Raw genomic sequence first — 20,528 nt, forward strand, 5'->3', positions numbered from 1 at the left:
GCGACGGCGACGCCAACCGCATGCGCCTGGAGAGTCCATACAATTGCTATCGAAATAAAACGCCATAACATGGTAAAGACTGCAAACAAAGGACTGTCACGATTGTAAAGCGAGCAACGCATGCATAAGTCGCTAGGTCGGGATACGTCGTAGTAAGCTTGCTGATTATTCCCTATGCGCATCCTCGACGCAGAGAAGAAAGTATCCAAGACTGCGTAAGCTGAAAAAGAAAATCACCCTTATTACAATATTTACAGAAACCGCCTATATCGCTTGTCTGTGTGTCGTGGTGAGAATTTCCAGTCAGGTATTGATGTTTGCGCATGCGCATCGCCTGCTTCTTCTGTCTTCTCTTGTTGCAGTGTCCTCAGGAATATGATTAAACGATTAGCTAAACATAAACGTCTTCCTCTCAAGAACAGTTGCGCAGCTGTGAAAACCGTAGAGTGCTGTTGCACGACGAGAATTTCATTTGCTGCATTGATTGCAGTTCATAAAATTATTAACCTAAAGATCCTATAAATATTAGTTTTGATGGGGCGAAATGCGAAAACACCCGTGTGCTTAGGTTTAGGTGCACGTTAAAGAACACCAGGTGGTTGAAATTTACGGAGTCCCCCAATACAGCGTGCCTCATAATCAGGACGTGCTTTTGGCACGTAAAACTTCATAATTATTAGTTATGAATATTGGTTCCAGAGAACACATATTCAGTTGTTTCCAACATCCACAAAAATAGGGCACATTAAATTGAGCCTGTAGACACAGTACTTGCGTACAGGTGCTAATGCTTCCCCGCAGGGGCGTCTGCGACAGCAGGCGTTTGGTGTGTTGCGACACCACGTACCCGAGCACACGAGGGTTGGACCCTCCCGCGTGTAGCCGTGCGCGGCTTAGCCGTGTCTGGGGAAAAGGGGATCCTGGGGGTTGAGCCGAAGCTGGGTGTTTGGACCTTTAAGGCCCCCCGGCGGAGGCAACACACCTCTTCGGCCTTGGCTTCACATAGACGGCACCCCCGGACTGACCCACCCGGGGGAAATCGGTAGTTGCCTTTTCCTGTCTCTCTCTCCCTCTAATCTTCGTCTTTCTCTTACTTTTCATCTTTCCTGTCTTCTCCTAGCTTCCGCTTACTTCCAATTTTTCCAGGCAGCAAGGGTTAACCTTGTGTGAATAACCAACCTAGGTTATCTCATATTTGGTTATAGTGACAACGTAAAGCTGGCGTTTGCAGGACCTGTTTTTACAGTCCCTGTAACGTCCCCTTGTAGGGCTCCATGGTGGGTGGCTGGCGTTGTTGCCGAAAATTCAATTCCTTTATGGCTAGCTCCTTCCCTCCGCTTCCTGATCGCCCTCACAAAAGAGGGCGCACCGATGAAGTTTTCCAGTTCCTTGGACGACAAAGACAGAACTTCCCACGTTACCATGTGATCCACTCAGAAAAATCAGAAAAACAAGTACGAAACATTTCCCCTTTTCTAGTTTCAAAGTCCTTAACTGATGTCCTTGGTCCAGGCTACAAGGTATCAAGGCTGGCAAGTGGTGATCTCCTGCTAGAGCTCCATGATCAGAAACAGTACGATAAGTTGCCCAGTCTAGTATCATTCGGAGATGTTCCATTAACAGTGACTCCACACCGCACGCTCAACACCACCCGCGGCGTTGTCTCGGATGACGATTTGCTCCAGCTGACAGAGGCTGAGCTCCTGGAGGGCTTCAGTGATCAGAATGTTGTCAATGTGAGAAGAATTAAGATAAGAAGGGATGGAAAAGAAATTCAAACAAAGCACCTGATACTCACATTCGGTTCAAGTATTCTGCCCGAGTCTGTAGAGGCCGGGTACATAAAGCTCCGTGTCAGACCATATGTGCCAAATCCCCTAAGATGCTTCAAATGCCAGCGTTTTGGCCACAGCTCGCAGAGCTGCCGAGGCCGCCAAACATGCGCCAAATGCAGTGCCCTTGAACACGCCACTGAAGCTTGTGCGAACACTCTCCACTGTGTAAACTGTGATGGGGAGCACGCCGCGTACTCGCGGTCGTGCCCATCGTGGAAAAAAGAAAAGGAAATTGTAACAATAAAAGTAAATGAAAATATAAGTTTCAAGGAGGCACGTAGGCGGGTATCGTACCTGCCCAGGAAAACCTTTGCCGATGTGGCGCGTCAGGGGGCAGCGTCACAACGGCCTCCGGCGGCTGTCCGACCCACAGTCAGTGAGTCGACAGTTACGCCATCTGCCCCCACGGTGGTTGCAGCTAGGGCTGCTCCGCCAACCGAGCAGACGGAGCCATCGACCCCGAAGGTAGGCGCAGCCGAGGCTGCCCCAACTTCCGAGGCCCCCTCCAGCGCTGGCAACGGCCAGCGCAGCCAAATCCCTCAGGGAGCCCCATCAACCTCCGGGCTGGTGGGCGCAGGGGTCTTGCCCTCGAAGGCGGGACTCCCTCTGAAAACCTCTCGCTCGCAAGAGCGCCTGTCCGGCGTCTCACAGGAGGCAATGGACACTACACCTGTCCCCAAGGCGCACCAAACGCCTAAGGAGCGTCGAGACTCGCTCGAACGCTTCAAAAAGAACAAAACACCTATTACAGGGCCTCGAAAGGGCTCTGTAATGTAAGACATCTCTTCCGTTTCCGGAAACACAGCACCTATATTTCTTTAAATATGGATACACAAATCATTCAATGGAATGTCAGAGGTCTTCTTAGGAATCTTGATGATGTGCAAGAACTCATCCATACACACAATCCAAAAGTGCTGTGTTTACAGGAAACACATTTAAAATCAAAAAACACAAACTTTCTTCGACAATATGTTACGTTTCGGAAAGATCGCGATGATGCTGTCGCATCATCGGGCGGTGTTGCAATTATAATTCAAAAAAGTGTAGCCTGTCAACGTTTACAGCTACGAACGCCCCTTGAAGCAGTGGCGGTTCGAGCTGTTCTTTTCAATAAACTCGTCACCATTTGCTCGCTTTATGTACCCCCACACTTCAAATTAAACAAGCATGAATTTCAGTCATTTATAGACGAATTGCCAGAACCTTATGTTGTTCTTGGCGATTTCAATGCGCACAGCTCCCTGTGGGGCGACTCTCGTACAGACGCGCGAGGTCGTCTTGTTGAACAGTTCCTGTTTTCTTCCGGTGCGTGCTTGCTGAATAAAAAGGAACCCACATATTACTCTCTAGCAAACAGAACATTTTCTTCAATAGATCTTAGTATAGTTTCCCCGTCTATACTGCTCGAACTTGAATGTGAAGTTACGAAGAATCCTTACGGGAGCGACCACTTTCCCATACTGATCAGAACATCTAAAGAAAACGAATATCCTCCGCAAGCTCCTAGGTGGAAGGTAGACACAGCAGACTGGGAGAAATTTCGAACTCTCACTAACATCTCATGGGCCGACATGTCTTCTCTAGAAATTGATGCTGCTGTAGAGTATCTAACATCATTCATAATAGATGCCGCATCAAAATGCATATCCGAAGTGAGTGGTCTGGCATGCAAACGACGTGTACCGTGGTGGAACAGCGAATGTAGGATCGCCCGTAAGAATCAGAACAAGGCGTGGGCGTTGCTACGCGCTTCTCCCACTGCAGAGAATCTTATAAACTTTAAAAAAATAAAGTCCCAAGGCAGGCGAACCCGCCGACAGGCCAGAAGAGAAAGCTGGCACAAGTTTTTATCGAGTATTAACTCGTTTAGGGATGAGGCCAAAGCCTGGAACAGAGTTAATAGGATAAAAGGGCGGCAAACACATTCACTCCCCCTGGTAAACACACAGGGCGATACACTACAAGACCAGGCAGACTCACTTGGGGAGTATTTTGAGAACGTGTCAAGTTCATCAAATTATTCACAATCCTTCCTCAAATACAAGCAAAGGGAAGAACGTAAGCCTTTCAACAGAAAATGTCGTCAAAATCAACCATACAACCGTCCTTTTAGTATTGCAGAGTTCAGAGCTGCCTTGAGCGCATGCAAGAGCTCTGCACCGGGATCTGACAGAATCATGTATGAAATGCTGAAAAACTTACACAATGACACGCAAGTTACACTACTTACACTTTTCAACACTATCTGGGACGCAGGGTACCTTCCGACTGCATGGAAAGAAGCCATTGTGGTCCCTGTTTTAAAACAAGGCAAAGATCCTTCCTCAGTGGCAAGCTACCGCCCGATAGCCCTCACAAGTTGCATGTGTAAGGTATTTGAAAAAATGATAAATCGGCGCCTCATCCATTTCCTTGAACAGAACAAAATACTTGATCCTTATCAGTGTGGCTTCAGGGAAGGGCGCTCCACAACTGATCACCTTGTACGTATAGAAGCAAACATCCGTGACGCATTTGTACACAAACAGTTTTTCCTATCCGTATTCCTCGATATGGAGAAGGCATACGACACAACGTGGCGATACGGAATCTTAAGAGACCTGTCAGAAATGGGCATTCATGGTAATATCCTAAACCTCATAGAAAGCTATTTGTCCAATCGCACATTCCGTGTAAAAGTCGGCAATGTACTGTCACGTCCTTTTACACAAGAAACTGGTGTACCCCAGGGAGGCGTCCTTAGCTGCACGCTCTTTATAGTGAAGATGAACACGCTCCGTGCTTCATTACCTCCGGCCATTTTTTACTCTATCTATGTGGACGACATTCAAATAGCTTTTAAATCCTGTAACATCGCAGTGTGCGAGAGACAGGTACAGCATGGTTTAAACAAAGTATCAAAATGGGCAGAGAAAAACGGATTTAAAATCAATCCTCACAAAAGTTCTTGTGTACTTTTTAAACGAAAGAGAGGCCTGGTCCCGGATCCTTGCTTAGAACTGTGTGGACAACAAATTCCTATCAACAAAGAGCACAAATTCCTAGGTATTATACTTGACGATAGACTCACTTTCATTCCACACATCAAATATCTCAAAGAAAAATGTCTAAAAACAATGAACTTAATAAAACTTCTATCCAAGACTACGTGGGGAAGTGACAGAAAGTGTCTAATGAATCTCTACAAGAGCCTAATACGGTCACGATTGGATTATGGGGCCGTAGTGTATAACTCTGCCGCCCCGAGCGCGCTAAGGATGCTGGATCCTGTCCATCATCTAGGTATCCGCCTAGCCACTGGTGCTTTCAGAACAAGCCCGATCGAAAGCCTATATGCCGAATCGAATGAGTGGCCGCTCCACTTACAGAGATCATACGTCAGCTTTACTTATTTCCTTAAAGTGCATTCCATTCCTGAACACCCATGTCTTAATACCATTACCGATATGACGTATGCTACACTTTTCCGCAACCGTCCGTCTATAAGACAGCCTTTCTCGCTGCGTGTGAAGGAGCTTAGCGATGAAATGCATGTCCCACTCCTGGAGCACCGCTTAATGCGCCCAACCAAGCTATTACCTCCTTGGGACTGGCAGGTCACAGAATGTGACGTATCCTTTCTAAAAGTTTCAAAGCATGCTCCAGATGTAGAAATTCGAATGCATTTCCTAGAACTTCAGTACAAACACTCGTGCACAGAGTTCTACACAGACGCTTCCAAGTCACATGCCGGAGTATCTTATGCAGCCGTCGGCCCTTCTTTTTCGGAATGCGATGTACTACATCCAGAAACAAGTATCTTTACGGCAGAGGCCTACGCTATATGGTCGGCTGTAAAGTATATAAAGAAAACAAAACTCCAAAAAGCCGTAATATATACAGACTCCCTAAGTGTGGTGAAGGCCTTAATGTCACCCTACAAACATAAAAATCCTGTACTTACTGAGGTCTATTCCGACATATGCAAAACTTATCTATCTAACCAGCAAATCATCATATGCTGGGTACCCGGCCACAGGGGAATCGAAGGTAACGTCTTGGCAGACCAGATGGCTACGTCAATTGCACTCCCTGCTGTTAATAATACTGATTTGGTGCCTCTCACAGATCTGAAACCTTACATACGAAAGAAACTGCGAAACCACTGGCAACGCATGTGGGACGCAGAGATAAATAATAAACTGCACGTTATAAAGCCGCAGTTAGGTTTTTGGCCCTCCCCAACAAAATCTCGGCGAACAGATGTCCTATTCTGTCGCCTCAGAATAGGACACACATTTGGCACCCATAATTATCTGCTTACTGGAAGTGAACCTCCAATCTGTGGTAGATGCGGTGAGGTGCTTACTGTCCTCCACGTGCTCCTGGAGTGTCGGGAAGCCGAAACGGAGAGAAAGAAACATTTTCCGCTTGCTTACAAACATCACATCCCTCTACACCCGGTTATGTTTCTTGGTAAGGAACCGCTTTTTGACAACAAGACAGTCCTGAGCTTCTTAAATGATGTCGTACTACACGTGATATGCCCAAGAAATTCGTAGAGCATCCTCGCTCCAGAGGATGCCGCTGCGATAACAGTTTTGCCTAGCACATGCCTCCAGGCCCTTGTTTTTTCAAGGGCTCTAAGGAGGCAGTAGTGCTCGAGCATATCTTATAACCTTAGATATTTTTACGCATCGTATCATTCTATTTAAATGTATCTTAATGTTCATAGTACACGTCATAAGTCATCGCCATAATCTTATTATACAGATTTTGCGCCCTTTAGCGCGACCGTTTTTAAGGCCCCTCTACAGCCACGTCACACCAACTTCATCGAACTCATAATTTCACTGCAAGCCCATTAACACGGACATGGCGCTCTTTGGCCATACTTGGCCCTTGCGCCACAAAACATCAAACATTCATTCATTCAGTGCTAATGCTCAAATGGCCCGCCGTCTCCGTTCTGTATTGTGCAAAATTCTGCTCTAACTCTCTTCCAAATATCACAGGTGGTGTCAGGAAGCTCACTTTATTAGTAATCAACTGCCAAACTTCCTTTCTATATGTTCGTGCGCTATTATTTTTTCTAGCTACTCGAAGTGAAAACATACACATGGAAGGGAGAAAATAAAAAGAAGTGCAGAAAATAAAAGGTCCAAGAAAGCGTCGATGTTATTTTAAGCAGATGTCTTACTTTAAAGCAAGGCAGCCCTAAAATGCATGTTCCGAAGGCTTTCTTCTGAGACGCTGCTATGTTTGCACAATCTAATGAGGAAAGCGTGTAGAAAGATCTCACAAGTTTGAGATAAAAACAAAAGCGGTGATGTTCGTAACTTCACGTATCACCGGACCCTTCTGGTCTGTGCTCCAATATAACAAATGGGGCCCTCCGTGCATGATTCGCATGTACTTCTTTGAGAGACAGCTATGTGTATCTACTAACAGTGTCTCCTTCTTGGTAAACCTTGCATATGATCCATGTGTTGAGCGTGTTGGTAATCCATACTTACAACGCGGAAACTACTAGACGCGAAAAATGAAGACACGTGGGACAAACGCTGGTCCATCCTGTCTTCGTTTGCGCCTGACACGCTCTTCTCTCTGTAGTATCAAGTTGGTAAACCCTGCTTGCGTGTTTTACTTATTCAGGCGTTGCGCTAAATCACCGGTTAGGGCTAAAAAGAAGCACACGATGACTTTATCCCACGAAGAAACGACTCGTAGCAAGGATGTTCATATTTTAACCGATGTCCGGGAGACGGTGCCGATAACTCGAATAAATGTAAGCGTAGGTGACAAATCTCGCAAATAAAAAGAACCGGAAGGCATTGCCATAATATTGTCACCGGTTGCACGTTTCCCATGGCTTAGATCTCAGAAAAAAAAAATGGAAGTCAGAATATTCAACTAGTTCCCGCTCAACGTCGAACTTTCGATTGACCAAACAGGTTACCCGGAAATGACGACCGCCAAAAGGTCAAATTTCCTGCGCCATATAAGCTCATATTGCATCCTTTATCATCACCATTGCTGTTTTGACTGAAGTAGGCAGCTGCGGTCGTTAACTTCTTTTCTTTAAGCAAAGGCATAGCGGGTAAGCCTTTGGTCTCTGTTTGGCGTTTTCTTCTGTCATGTTACCAGGAATGAATAATTATTTTCCGTTAGCTTATTATTTACCTGTGTTTGGTCGCTTGAATATCAAGTGTGCGATGCTTTATGTTCAAACTGTCGTTCTTCGCGTCAGCCTTGTTTACATTTACATACGTCGTAGGCATCCCTTTCTGCGTCGCAAGAGTGTTTTCTATGCATAAGCTCGCTCTTTCTGAAAACTGGAGCTGTAAGTGCGCGGCCTTTTTATTACGTATAAAGTGTATAGAAAGCTGAGTAAAACAAAGATTATGCATATTTCAGTTCACCACATTTCCACTTCTTGCGTCCACATGTAAACCGTATGCCTTAAACTTATCCATTTAAGGCGAGTAAGATTACAACAATTGACATGGGAAGCGCAAAGTGTTTCCCATGTGTTGTTCCGAAAGAAAGGGGAAAAAAATGTGCAATGAATGAAGTTACAGTGGTGTTCAAAAACAATTGTCGTCCTCTCATTGCACAAAGCCTATTTCTCTCGTGCCTGAAAAACCGCAACACAAATTTCTTGCCTAGCGTAGAATCGAAAACAATTAAATTTAATTTTCAAAAAAATATTTCAGCTGCAGTGCAGATAATTCCCATGAAGATTTGTCAATAAAAGTGTGCAATAGGTTGACATTAAATAACAGTGTACATGTATTCCACTACCCTGTATAATAATGGGATGCCGGACCAGAAAGTCTGTCAGATGGATTCTCGTAAGGGAAAAGCAAAGTGCGTATTCGTTGCGTGGTTTGTGCTGTCGAGAGAGACCGTAAAGCTACATGGAATGCTTTCTTGGCGTGCTCGGCTTGGCTAATTGTGATTTTCCCGAAGGTGTGCGCGACCGCCATTGGTCAGAGACAGATGCATAGAGATAACTTCTATATCTGACAAAACGTTGAGCACGAGACTGAGAAAGTCTCTTAGTTGCATGCATTATAGGTGCAGGTTATCCAAAGCGAACAAGGTTAATATTTCGGTGTTTCTATGTATGACGCCCTGTAGTGCACGTAAACTTTTGTTCCTAGTTGAATGGGGTTTTCGTATCACTGAATGAAGCGCACATACTGACGCATCCACTTATTTATCCTTTTACCGGGGACTGCATTTTACCCGCTCACAAAAATAAAGTTATCGCTTAGCGTGAGGCGCGCCTGCATGATTGCAACCTACTGGACCGTCATCGATGGTTCGATCTATGGTTCTATGCGTTGTCTGTTGTCAAGGAAACTTGTGTAATTTGATTGTATACACGACGCGAATTGTGTAGTACTGTATGGCACCAACGATTATTCTGGGAAATTCGATGCCTCATGTATCAAAGCCAACGCCTTTGACCGACAAATCAAATTTTCGACGATTGTCGACTGTGTTCGCCGGTATCGTTGTTGTTGGAGTGTAGCTTCTTTTAAGGGCACATGTTCGCCCAATAAAACGCTAGTTTCGTCAGTCACAGTTTTGCTGTTTTCTTCACCGTCCCCACTACGTGACAATATCCACGTAAGAAGTTATTACAAAGCAGGAAGTGTCAGATATGTTATACGTTGAGAAATTATTCCCAAAACAGGATATCCAAATTTTCGAAATCGTTTTAAAACGTGGCACTGCAAGTATAGTTTAGGGTGCTACGAAAGTAATGAAACTCTCTGTTCAATTTGCCTTGGTTTGAGATATGCCGTTATCTAAGTATATAGGGTGTCCCGCGCAATTTGTGCAATAGCTTAAAAAATACATGAGTTTCAAGTAACTAGGCAGTCGTCGCTTGGAGTAAGTCACGGCATTTCTTGTATTTCGCCTAATTAGATGGATGGATTGATGGATTGGTGGATTGATGGATGGATTGATTGATTGATTGATTGATTGATTGATTGATGGATTGATTGATTGATTGATTGATGGATTGATTGATGGATTGTTGGATTGATGGATTGATTGATCGATTTAAAGCGAATATTACCCGACTCATTTCGACTCATTTGGATGCATTTGTGGTTGAGCTGGCAACGTCGTAGCTTCATAAACGACTGGAAAGCACATTCATGATGTTTCGTTCATGTTCACAATTTAGAAGATTCGCCATTGGGAACACTTCTTTTTTTCTTGCAAGGCTCTGCTTTGCTCTAAACAGTGTCATATTTTGTGACTTCTTTTCTCCTTTGAAACTGGCCTGCGTGCACATGTGGTATAAAGAAAAACGTTAAAAGCCGCAGCCTTCCATCCACATATTTGGAGAGAAAACATCAATAAGAATGATGAATACTGAGATAAAGAGGACCCAGTTTTAGGAATGAAGCATTCTTGAATCAACCACAGACTGTCAACGGGCGATTAAACATTCCTATCAATGCTCAAAGAAGCTACCAAATAATACTGATGATAACGAGAACAGAGGTTAGGATGAAGCTACATTAGAAAAAAAAAGCTCTTCCTATATTCTTTTTTTTATTTTCCTTGAATTGAAAAGGATAAAAAAGAGAGGAGAAAAAGACACCTTACTTTGACTGCATCAGAGAATTGGGGGAATCGGGATTGAACTAGGCTGGAGTGGTTATTCCTCCTTGACCTCATTTTAATATTTCTGTCGCTCATTGCTAGTTCCTGCATTTCGTCACGGAACGCAATTGTGACTTTTCTACAAGAAATTAGTGAAACTCTAATTTCTTGTAAGATTCAATAACATTGACTGTACGCTTGCAGAAGTCCGCCTATTTGACAACCAACGAGCTGAAGTTTTCCATGATGTGGTCTTTCAGTGACGCCATTGTTGTTGTGAGGCGCATGCATGGTTAGAATGTGCTCATGATGCTGCATTTCACGTATATTGTAGCCAAGATGTACGCCGCGTCAATTACACGTTTCACTGCGGCTGCGCTTAAGAGCCCCAAATTGTGTTTGCATTCTCAACGCATCCCTCGGTGTTTAACATTGTAATGACAAGACCGAGGAACGGCCACATCAGTTGTCAACATCAAGTCGTGTTCAGGCCGCAGCGTCATGTCCAACTTTACCGTCGCCATATCCCGTAGAGAATGAAAACTTCACCCGCTCCCGAAACAGCTTTACTAACGCTGCAGGTGACAGAAGCCCCAGCAGAAACGCTTATACTATAGTAGAAATGCATCTCCACCGAGTTGCTGCCAGGGCTGGCGCACGTAGAAAACTAAATTTGTGCAGGCGCACGTAGAAAACCATTTAATACCGACGTTTCGGCCGTATATATACCGCAGTTGACAAAAATGAGATATGTTTACCATTATAGCTGCCCAGATCTACGCTGCTGAAAGAAAGTTGGCACTGAAATATGCTAGACGTGTGCCTCTAGCACTATCTTTGCGGCATTCACTGCGGTGCTATTCGCATCGCAGAATATATATATCGGAATTCATATATAGCGCACAATCTATAGGTGCACGATATAGTGTCGCGGTAACTGTTTCTTTTCGAGAATTGACACCGTGTTTCAGTTACCGTGCAGTCATATGTGGATCTATGAGATCTATGACGGTTTAAAAGAAAATAATAACCTATATAGTCGAGCATATCGAAGAGGCTAACGTAGCTATACAAGGCTACGAGAAAACACGTGTAAGCGAGCAGGGCGCGACCGTTTCTTCAATGCCTCAATTCGTCTTCGCTTTCGAAGTCGCGAGGAACCTTCGCATCGGCGGCGATGTCCACCCCGCTCAACGATCACATGAAAGGGGTACGCGAAGCTGTCGTCCGACCCACTCACGCAGCTCGACGTTTTAACGCATTCGCGACAAACGACGGGGGCTGCAACACCTCTGCAGATTTGTCGGAGCTGTCAATGCCTCACGCACGCACGGCACGTGTTCAGCAGTCACGTGCTGTGGTCAAAGTAGGCGCCGCCAGCGACCGTCGACGCACCGGCCTTTGGAGGCCTGGCAGCTGGAAATGGAAGCGTAAAATACGGAAGGCTAAGACACGTGGCACCACGCGAAACAAACAGGACCAGCGAATCACAGTGTGCAGCGGAAAACGAAACAAACTGGCACGTTCGAACGGGGTTGTATTGTGCTTTTTTTTCGAAGCTTCCTGTTTCAGAAATGTACCGTACATGCATATCGACGATCGTCCGCGCGAGTGCCGGTGCGCCCTGAAGAAGCGGCGTAGTGGCGCACCTAAGCCGCGAAACGTTTCTGTTGAACTTCGGTTAGCCCTTGCGTTGTTGTTTAAAATGGCCCGGTTGGTCACTTGTCTGGTATGAGTTCATACCCACTACAGGGGAAGGCCAAGAATATCATAGCGTAAGAAAAAAAAACAGTTTTTGCGAGAATAAAAGGAATAGTAATGAAAATTTTCGTAAGACAAAAGGAAAAAGAAAAAAAGCTCGCAGGGGTGCTTAGGTATCGCCTTAATCGTATTTAATTCATCTTAATTACTCTAATATACCTAAATCCTCCTTAATACACATTAATCGACCTCACATCACCTTAATCCACCTTAAATCCCCTTAATATATCTTAATCCACCATAATTTTATGAATGCAGACCGATTTAGACATTAACATGGTGCAATACGTGGGAAATGTCACTAAATGTTCAAAAATGTGTTCACGTCACCCTTACAAGGAAGAGCGCATTTCAGTCATGTATATACCTTGAGTAACGTGGCAATAAAAAAACTTGATGAATACAAATTTTTAGGAATTTTAATGACGTCTGACTTCATATGAAACAGCCTCATTACGCATATTAAGAATAAGGCAATAGGCTCATTGGGATTTCTGCGCGCTAATTTCAGTCAATTACCGGATAAATTAAAACATCAAATGTATTTGACTTATGTTCGTAGTTTATTTGATTACGGTTGTATCTGTTGGTATCCCTACACGGCTGATCTCACGGAACAGCTTGAAAGAGTGCAGAATAGGGCAGCTAGGATTGTTCTTAATAATTATAGCAGAAAATTAAGCAGGACAGAAAGTAAAATTACATTTTCGTGGCAAGCATTAGAAGACCAACGAAAAAAAATGTCAGCTTGAAATGTTTTTCACTTTGTTTATTATTCAAAAACAGGGATTGAGAGACAAGGATATATTAAGTCGCCTACTTATGCGTCGGTGAGACGCGACCATGCACTGAAGGTCTGCGAGTTCCCTTTCAGGAGGGACGTCTTTACGTATTCCTTTTTTGTTCGATCTATACGAGAATGGGATGTTCTTTCGCCTCACATTGTTAATACTGAAAATAGTGAAGAGTTTTAACGCGCTTATCGTATGTGATCACTTGTTTATTCCATCACAATGTAATCCCCCCTTCTGTAATGCCGGCATGGGTGATGCAGGTATGTAAGAGATAAATAATAAATAAATCCCCCAAATATACCCTAATCCACCTTAATCTTCGTTGATCTACCTTAATCCACCCTAATTGACTATAATCCACTTTATTCCTTCTTAACACTGCTTTGTCCAACTTAATCCACTCTAATCAAATTTAAAACACCTTAAATGCCACCTGGTAATACGAGGCCGCTTGGACGGGCTGTAGCATGGCCGGGCACGCGGCGCGAAGCGGGGAGGGAGGTGGGGCAGGTTGCCTCAAAGCTTGCGCATACGACATACGGGAGCTGTCAGTTCTTAGCGGTCGAGCTTCTGTGTTGAAGGGTGGTTCTCTTAGCGCATGCTGGACTTCATCACGGAGAACGCTGGACAAGGAGCTGAGCGTCGGCTGTGAAGGTACCGACAGTTTCTGGAGTTCTTCGCGGATCACGGAACGAATGAGCTCTCGAAAGAAATCGACGTGACCCCCGAGAGCTCCGAAGAAGTCCGTAGGTGAGGCAGTGTTCACTTGGCGTTCGTAGGATGGTGTCCGCTGGCGAAGAGTCTGCTCCATGGTGATGGCCTCAGAAAGAAATTCGGACACAGTCTTGGGAGGACTGCGCACGAGACCGCCGAACAGCTGTTCTTTCACTCCGCGCATCAGGTACCGCACCTTCTTTTCTTCCGACATGCTGGGGTCGGCTCGTCGAAAGAGACGCGTCATGTCCTCGACGTACATTGCGACACCCTCGTTCGGCATTTGTATACGGGACTGGAGATCACGCTCAGCTCGCTCTCGGCGATCAGGGCTCGCATACGTCTCAAGAATCCGGCGTTTGAATTCTGCCCATGAAGTTAAGGCATCTGCACGGTTCTCGTACCAAACACGTGCGCCATCGTTAAGGCTGAAATAGACGTTTTTCAGATTGTCTGCCTCATCCCACTTGTTGAACGCGGCAACACGTTCATAGTGCACCAGCCAATCTTCAACGTCCTCATGTATGGCGCCGTGGAAGGGATTCGGCGTTCGCGGATTGAATAGCGTACAATGAATCGGCGTTGTGCTTTCCATACCGGTTGGAGTGGTCGGAGCTGCCATTTTCTCTGGGAGGAGTCCAAACTCAGGGGCTTGTCCACGGATCCTTCTGCTGGCGCGGTGTACAGGCGTAACCACCGGTACGGGGCTGGAGCTCCTGCTGCCCGGAGGGGTTTGGTGCATAGAATTAGATTACCCCGCACCTCCACCAGTTTGTCACGCGCTAAGGCGAAATAAGTAGCAGTATCAGCAGCCAGACACGAAAATGTCAGACACAAGAAGGACGGTTCTCCAGCTGGCCCAAGATCCTCGACTTCGTCGTCTTCGATCACCGTTTTTGCTGGGCACGCAACGCTGGCTCAAAACACCAGGTGGCAATATATACGCATACACCCTACTTTACCTAAATATACCTTAATCCGATCATTAATCAATAATTAATTTTTTTTGCTTAACATTAATAATCTCGTCTAGGCGGCTGGGCATGCTTTCATTTGCTTCTGGTCTTTTTTGGGTCAGGTGATATTTTAGTGCGTGAGTGAGAAAACTTTTATTCGGTCCAACAAAACGCGATAAAACGCGGCCCCGGCTAATCACAAGGTGATATTTCAGGTGATATTTTCTGCACCACACAACGCGATCTTGAAACGTGTAGATCGAAGCCTTTTGCATTAAAAGGACAACATTTTAGAAATTTATCAAGAAACCAATTTGAATCCAATATAAGTTTTTCAGCTGCTTTGCAGACATCCCTATGGAAACATTTTAAAGAGGGGGTGGTTCCTTTTGCAATTACTCCTTTTTTTTACCATGTCCTGCTATTTATTCAGGCACACATTCGTGCGGTTCTATACTGTAGCGTTTAGTCAGTTTCTGTCACAGAAACCTGTCGCTCGCTTTTAGCACAACCATGACGCTCCGGTTCTGTTTTTCTTTTTTTCCATCGCCGAATAAACTGTCAATGCACGCGCAAACACGCCCCTCGAAGACGAAGCTGAAGAAGACGTGGCATCCCAGTGATTCGGCGCAGGCGGCTGGCAGTCGCGTCGTTCGAAATTGGTTCGACCGGCTAGGTACTTGAGGACGACGGTGATATATGGCCTCCCAAGCTGGAGCTTCGACCTTAGGCTTCATGGTGGACGACGTGCCCCAAGCGTGTCTGTTGCGCGTCAAGCGAGACATCGCGGACTTCAACGCCGACCCGCCCCCTGGGATCTTCATCGCGCCGGAGGAGAGATCCATCACCAACATCAACGCCATCGTGATGGGCGCGTCTAACACGCCGCACGAAGGCGGCTTCTTCCACTTCTACGTGCAGTGTACCAGCGAGTACCCGCTGAAGCCGCCCAAGGTGCGGTGCTTGACGACGGACGCGGGGCGGGTCAGGTTCAACGAACACATCTACTTCGACGGCTCCATCTGCCTCAACACGCTCAACACAAACGGGTCAGCGTGGAGTCCAGCCCAGTCCGTAAGCAGCCTTCTCCTCTCGATCCAGTCGCTGCTGTCCGAGATTCCCGCGTTCGCCCAGAAAGAGGCCACGGACCGCTTTGAATCGATCATACAGCACGAGACGATCAGGGTGGCTGTCTGCGACACGGTGGAAGCTTGCCTGCGAGAGGATTCCCCTTTCCCGGAGACGCTCAAGGACGCAGTGTTCGAGAAATTCGCGGAGTTGTACGACAAGTACGAAGACGTGGTCAAATCGAGGCTGCACCTTACTGGAACGAACATGAACGACCCGATGGGCATGAACACAGGTACCTATCAGTTCGAAAACCTGCTGACACGGCTTCAAGATCTGAAAGGAAAGGTCGCCGAGAAAAACGAAGTGACTGCAGCCACCGCCGACCAGTGATGCCAGCAAACCAGCTCACATATCTATTCGCAGGAAGCCAGCCGCGACAAAATTTCACCTTTTTTAAGCTATCGCATTGCTCAACGAGCACTATACGGAGAAATTGCCAGTGTGTTTTCTCTGAAGTGTTTCAGAGTATTGAAGGAGTGCTGTGAAAATACTGAATATTTGAAAGCTCTTGCACACAAAATTAAAGTGGCAATTAAGTATCGTTCGTTCGTCCGTATCTGTTTGTTTACTCGTAGTAGATGAATACTCCTGTTGCAATACATATTGTTGCTCTTCGAGAACAGCACTATATCGCTGTACATATCCGTGAATAGGCTGCAATCCGTGAATAGATTTTTAGGCGCCTTTATAGCTCTGTCACATCCATTGCTCGTAATTGATCGCTTCACTTTGATCTCATTACGATTGGTCTGGGGCTCTTTGGTCATACTTGGCCCTTGCGCCCCAAGAAACTAAAATCATCATCTATTGCAATTGAAGGAAATATATAGAGCGAGTGCGTGGAGATACTTTTGTACCTTCAGGAAAACGCAGATGTCGCCGGAGCTAGCACCAGAAGCAGTGCGGTCCTTCATAACGTAATAACTTCTACTTTTGTAGGTAGAAGTGGGATACTTCATTATATACTCACGGACTACTTTCTGTCGCAATGAACGAAAACAACGGTTGTCCGTGATTCATCATCATCAGCAGCAGCAGCACCAGCAGCCTGTTTCATGTCCACTGCAGGACGAAGGCTCTTACCTGCGATCTCGAATTACCCCTCTCCTGCGCCAACGGATTCCAACTAGCGGCCGCGAATTTCCTAATTTCATCGCTCCGCCTAGTCTTCTGCAGTCCTCGACTGCGTTTTCCTTCTCTTGGTACCCATTCTGTAACCCTAATGGTCCAGCAGTTATCTAACCGGCACATTACAGGACCTGCCCAGCTCCATTTGTTTCTCTTGATGTCAATTAGAATATCATTTCGATTATAGACTGCTAAAAATGTATAGCTCGTAGCTTGACAGGGAGCAACACACGCTACCAGTTTGGGCCACCGTCTCAAGCCTGACATTTTATCATCATGCTCACTGGTGTTGACGCCTTAGACTATAGACCATATCGTTGGACACTATGGACACCATAGACCACCACAGCGCTCGTATACTTTCCTTGAGCTTGCCGAATAATACTGGTTCTTATGTATATGGTAGACGTGGTCGGCGGTGGAACAAGCATTACTCAGGCGAAATGGAGTAAGTTTTTGAAACGTGTAAACAGTTGCGACTCGGTGCACAGTAGGCAGAGCAGGCAGCAGGTTATTCGTATTGGTAACAGCTTAAAAGCTCAAGACACTATTTGGTACTCAGTTATAAACAGCAACGCCATTCCTAAAGCGACACTAAAGGCGTATACTAAGCCAAGCTAAAGTGACAGATTAGTGCTCGATAATCTCTAAGGCGTCAATATTATCGCGAACAGAGCCCTAATAATCGAGAAATCGAGAAATCTTTCGACCGTCAGTCGAAAGATTTCGTTTTCGCTCGACTATGCGCAGCCCACGCTTTCGCGTATCATACTTTCCTGATGGCGTAGTGGGACGCTGGTTTTGCTGGCTCGCGAAACTCGCACAAACTGCAAGTAGCAGAGAATTCAACTTCCACGTGATGCCGCGGGATGCCCGTAGGGCGTACGCCACTTGACCTAAAAGCAGCTCCAGCGGCGAATCCGTCCCTCTGTCTTGGTGTAGGGCGCCGTTTTGCTCACCGACGGTAGCTAAGGGCGGTGATGGCGTATTCAACGTCACCACTCTCTCTCAGTTGGGTGGCGGGAGATTTGAATTTCGAAAAAGGTATTCGGACCCTTCAGATACAATTTTCTCGTAAACTGAGTCTTTTCTTGGCACGAAACAAGTGTTGCGAGGTTTCTGGAAAGGTATTTAAACAGTCCACGTGGATTTAGTATTTGCCTTTAATGTCCCTTTATGTGTTTGTATGTGTGTGTTAGTGCATGCGTTTATGTGAACGTGTCTTCTTGCACTCTTAAGCTGTTGCCAAGTGTGGAGTACCATCCAGCTCAGCTACAATTTATTCCAGTTTCTAAGGAAACCAAGGAGAGACACCAAGGAGTCTTGGTGTCTTCCTTGGTGTCTATGTTTGTTGGGTTCTTATGATACGATTAATAAAAATTGGTCCCCTCGGTTAACCCCCCTTTCTTCTCGTTCATTACATAAAGAGGGTCTCAAATCCGGCAACATTGACGCCTTGAGGTAGCACGTGTGGGTTTATCGACCAGTTGCCTTCACCCAAAAAGATCACGTAATCGTGACGCCTGCGGCAAAAAGGATGTTCCACATCCGCCGCCAAGTTTTGTGAATGGTGGCACTGGCTAACACTTCCAGCGTCAGTTCTAGTAGTCACATAAATACCCAAGAAAGTGGATTGGAAGATGACGCCGCGGTAGCACAATTGGTAGTGCATCGCACGCGTAATGCGAAAGACGTGGGATCGTTCTCCATCTGCGGTAAGTTGTTTCCTTATCAATTTTCCATTCCATTAATTTATAATTTCTTTAATTCAATTAGTAAGTACAAGGAATTTCCACTGTGTTATCCTTGGTGTGTATGTTTGTTGGTTTCTTATGATATGATTATTAAAAACCGGGCCCATCGGCTAACTCCCTTTCTTCTTGTTTATATATTATATACATATATACATATATATATATATATATATATATATATATATATATATATATATATATATATATATAATGTCTGCATGTAAAAGAAAAGTTACCAAATATTGTAATTTCACTGATTGAAAAATTGAAAGCTTCCCACCGGAATATGCGTGTTTCGTTTGAAAGCTGGGCCAACCCCAGGGGCGCCAATTAACTTCGTTACTACTATGTCAATTCAGCCCTTCACGTATAATTATTCAACCATATTGGAAGCCCTCATTTTTATTTTGCAGTACTGCAACTTACAAAAATATAAAACTATATCGACTTCAACATCTGCAGGTTTGGAATTGGGGTACCGCCTGACACCGGCAAAAGATATCGAGAGCGAGTGGGCCTATACTAATCCAGGTGCAACCAAATTAGAAAGATTGAGTAAGCTTCAGCAAAGACACTCCCTCACCAGAACAGGAATTGGCTTCCCTGGTGCGGTATTAGACCACTACCTCCCGAATGGTTCCTGCCATTAACCCATGGCCCTCAGTCCCCAGCAACTCCGGAGCACCTGACCAAGGCGGCGGTCAAACCTGTAACGCAGCAGAGGGTGCTAAGAAAATGCTATTCACTGCGTACTTAGAAGAAGTATTCAAGCTATTAAACTGGGAAGGCTTATGAGTAAGGATCAACGGCGAATATCTCAGCAACCTTCAGTTTGCCGATGACATTGTTCGATTCAGCAACAATGCAGAGGAATTACAACAAATGATTGAGGACCTTTGAGAGAGAGTGTGAGAGTTGGGTTGAAGATTAATATGCGAAGACAAAGATAATGATGAATAGCCTGGCAAGGGAATAAGAGTTCAAGATCGCCAGACTGCCTCTAGAGTCTGTGAAGGAGTACGTTTACCTAGGTCAATTAATCACAGGGAACCCTCATCATGAGAAGGAAATTCAGATAAGAATAAAAATCGGTTGGATCGCATACGGCAGATATTGTCAGCTCCTGACTGGAAGCTTACCATAATCATTTGAAAAGGAAGGTGCAGAATCAGTGCATTCTACAAGGGCTGACATAAGGGGCCGGTACATGGAGATTGACAAAACAGCTTGAGAACAAGTTAAGAACCACGCAAAGAGCGATGGAACGAAGATTGCTAGGCATAACGTTAAGATACAGAAAGAGAGCGGTATGGATAAGAGAGCAAGTGGGTATAGCCGATATTCAAATTGACATTAAGAGAAAAGAAAATGGAGCTGGGCAGGTCATGTAATGCGCCAGTTAGATAACCGTTGGACCATTAGAATTATAGAATGGGTACCAAGAGAGGCGGAATGCGGTCGAGGACGGCAGAAGACAAGGTGGAGCGATGAAATTAGGAAATTCGCGGGCGCTAGTTGAAATCGCTTGGCGCAGGACAGGGGTAATTGGAGATCGCAGGGAGTGGCGTTAGTCCTGCAGGGGACGTAAAGCAAGCTGATGATGATGATGGTATCGAATTTCCTCTCGCGTTGCCAGTATGTCGCATGTCTTACGTCGTCTGTGTCCTTGGTAGTTTTTGTCCAACTAAGTAGTGCAAGAAGGAAGCATATATGAACCTCTGCACCTGCAGCTTTCATTATCTACCTGAATTAACAGCCGTTTCCTATGACAAGGCACACTCCCTCAATGCCAGAGAATACCATTTACTCGAAAGTGAAATTGACAGATTGAAATACTTTTGT

General features: G+C 45.4%; 1 pseudogene; it reads left to right on the forward strand.

Annotated features, from left to right (window-relative positions):
- The first annotated feature begins 15,372 nt into the window (after positions 1 to 15,372).
- LOC142559252 (ubiquitin-conjugating enzyme E2 Z pseudogene) lies at positions 15,373 to 16,134 on the forward strand (annotated as a pseudogene).
- The last annotated feature ends 4,394 nt before the right edge of the window (positions 16,135 to 20,528 follow it).

Source organism: Dermacentor variabilis, chromosome 10 (assembly GCF_050947875.1).
Source record: "Dermacentor variabilis isolate Ectoservices chromosome 10, ASM5094787v1, whole genome shotgun sequence".
Lineage (NCBI taxonomy): Eukaryota > Metazoa > Arthropoda > Arachnida > Ixodida > Ixodidae > Dermacentor > Dermacentor variabilis.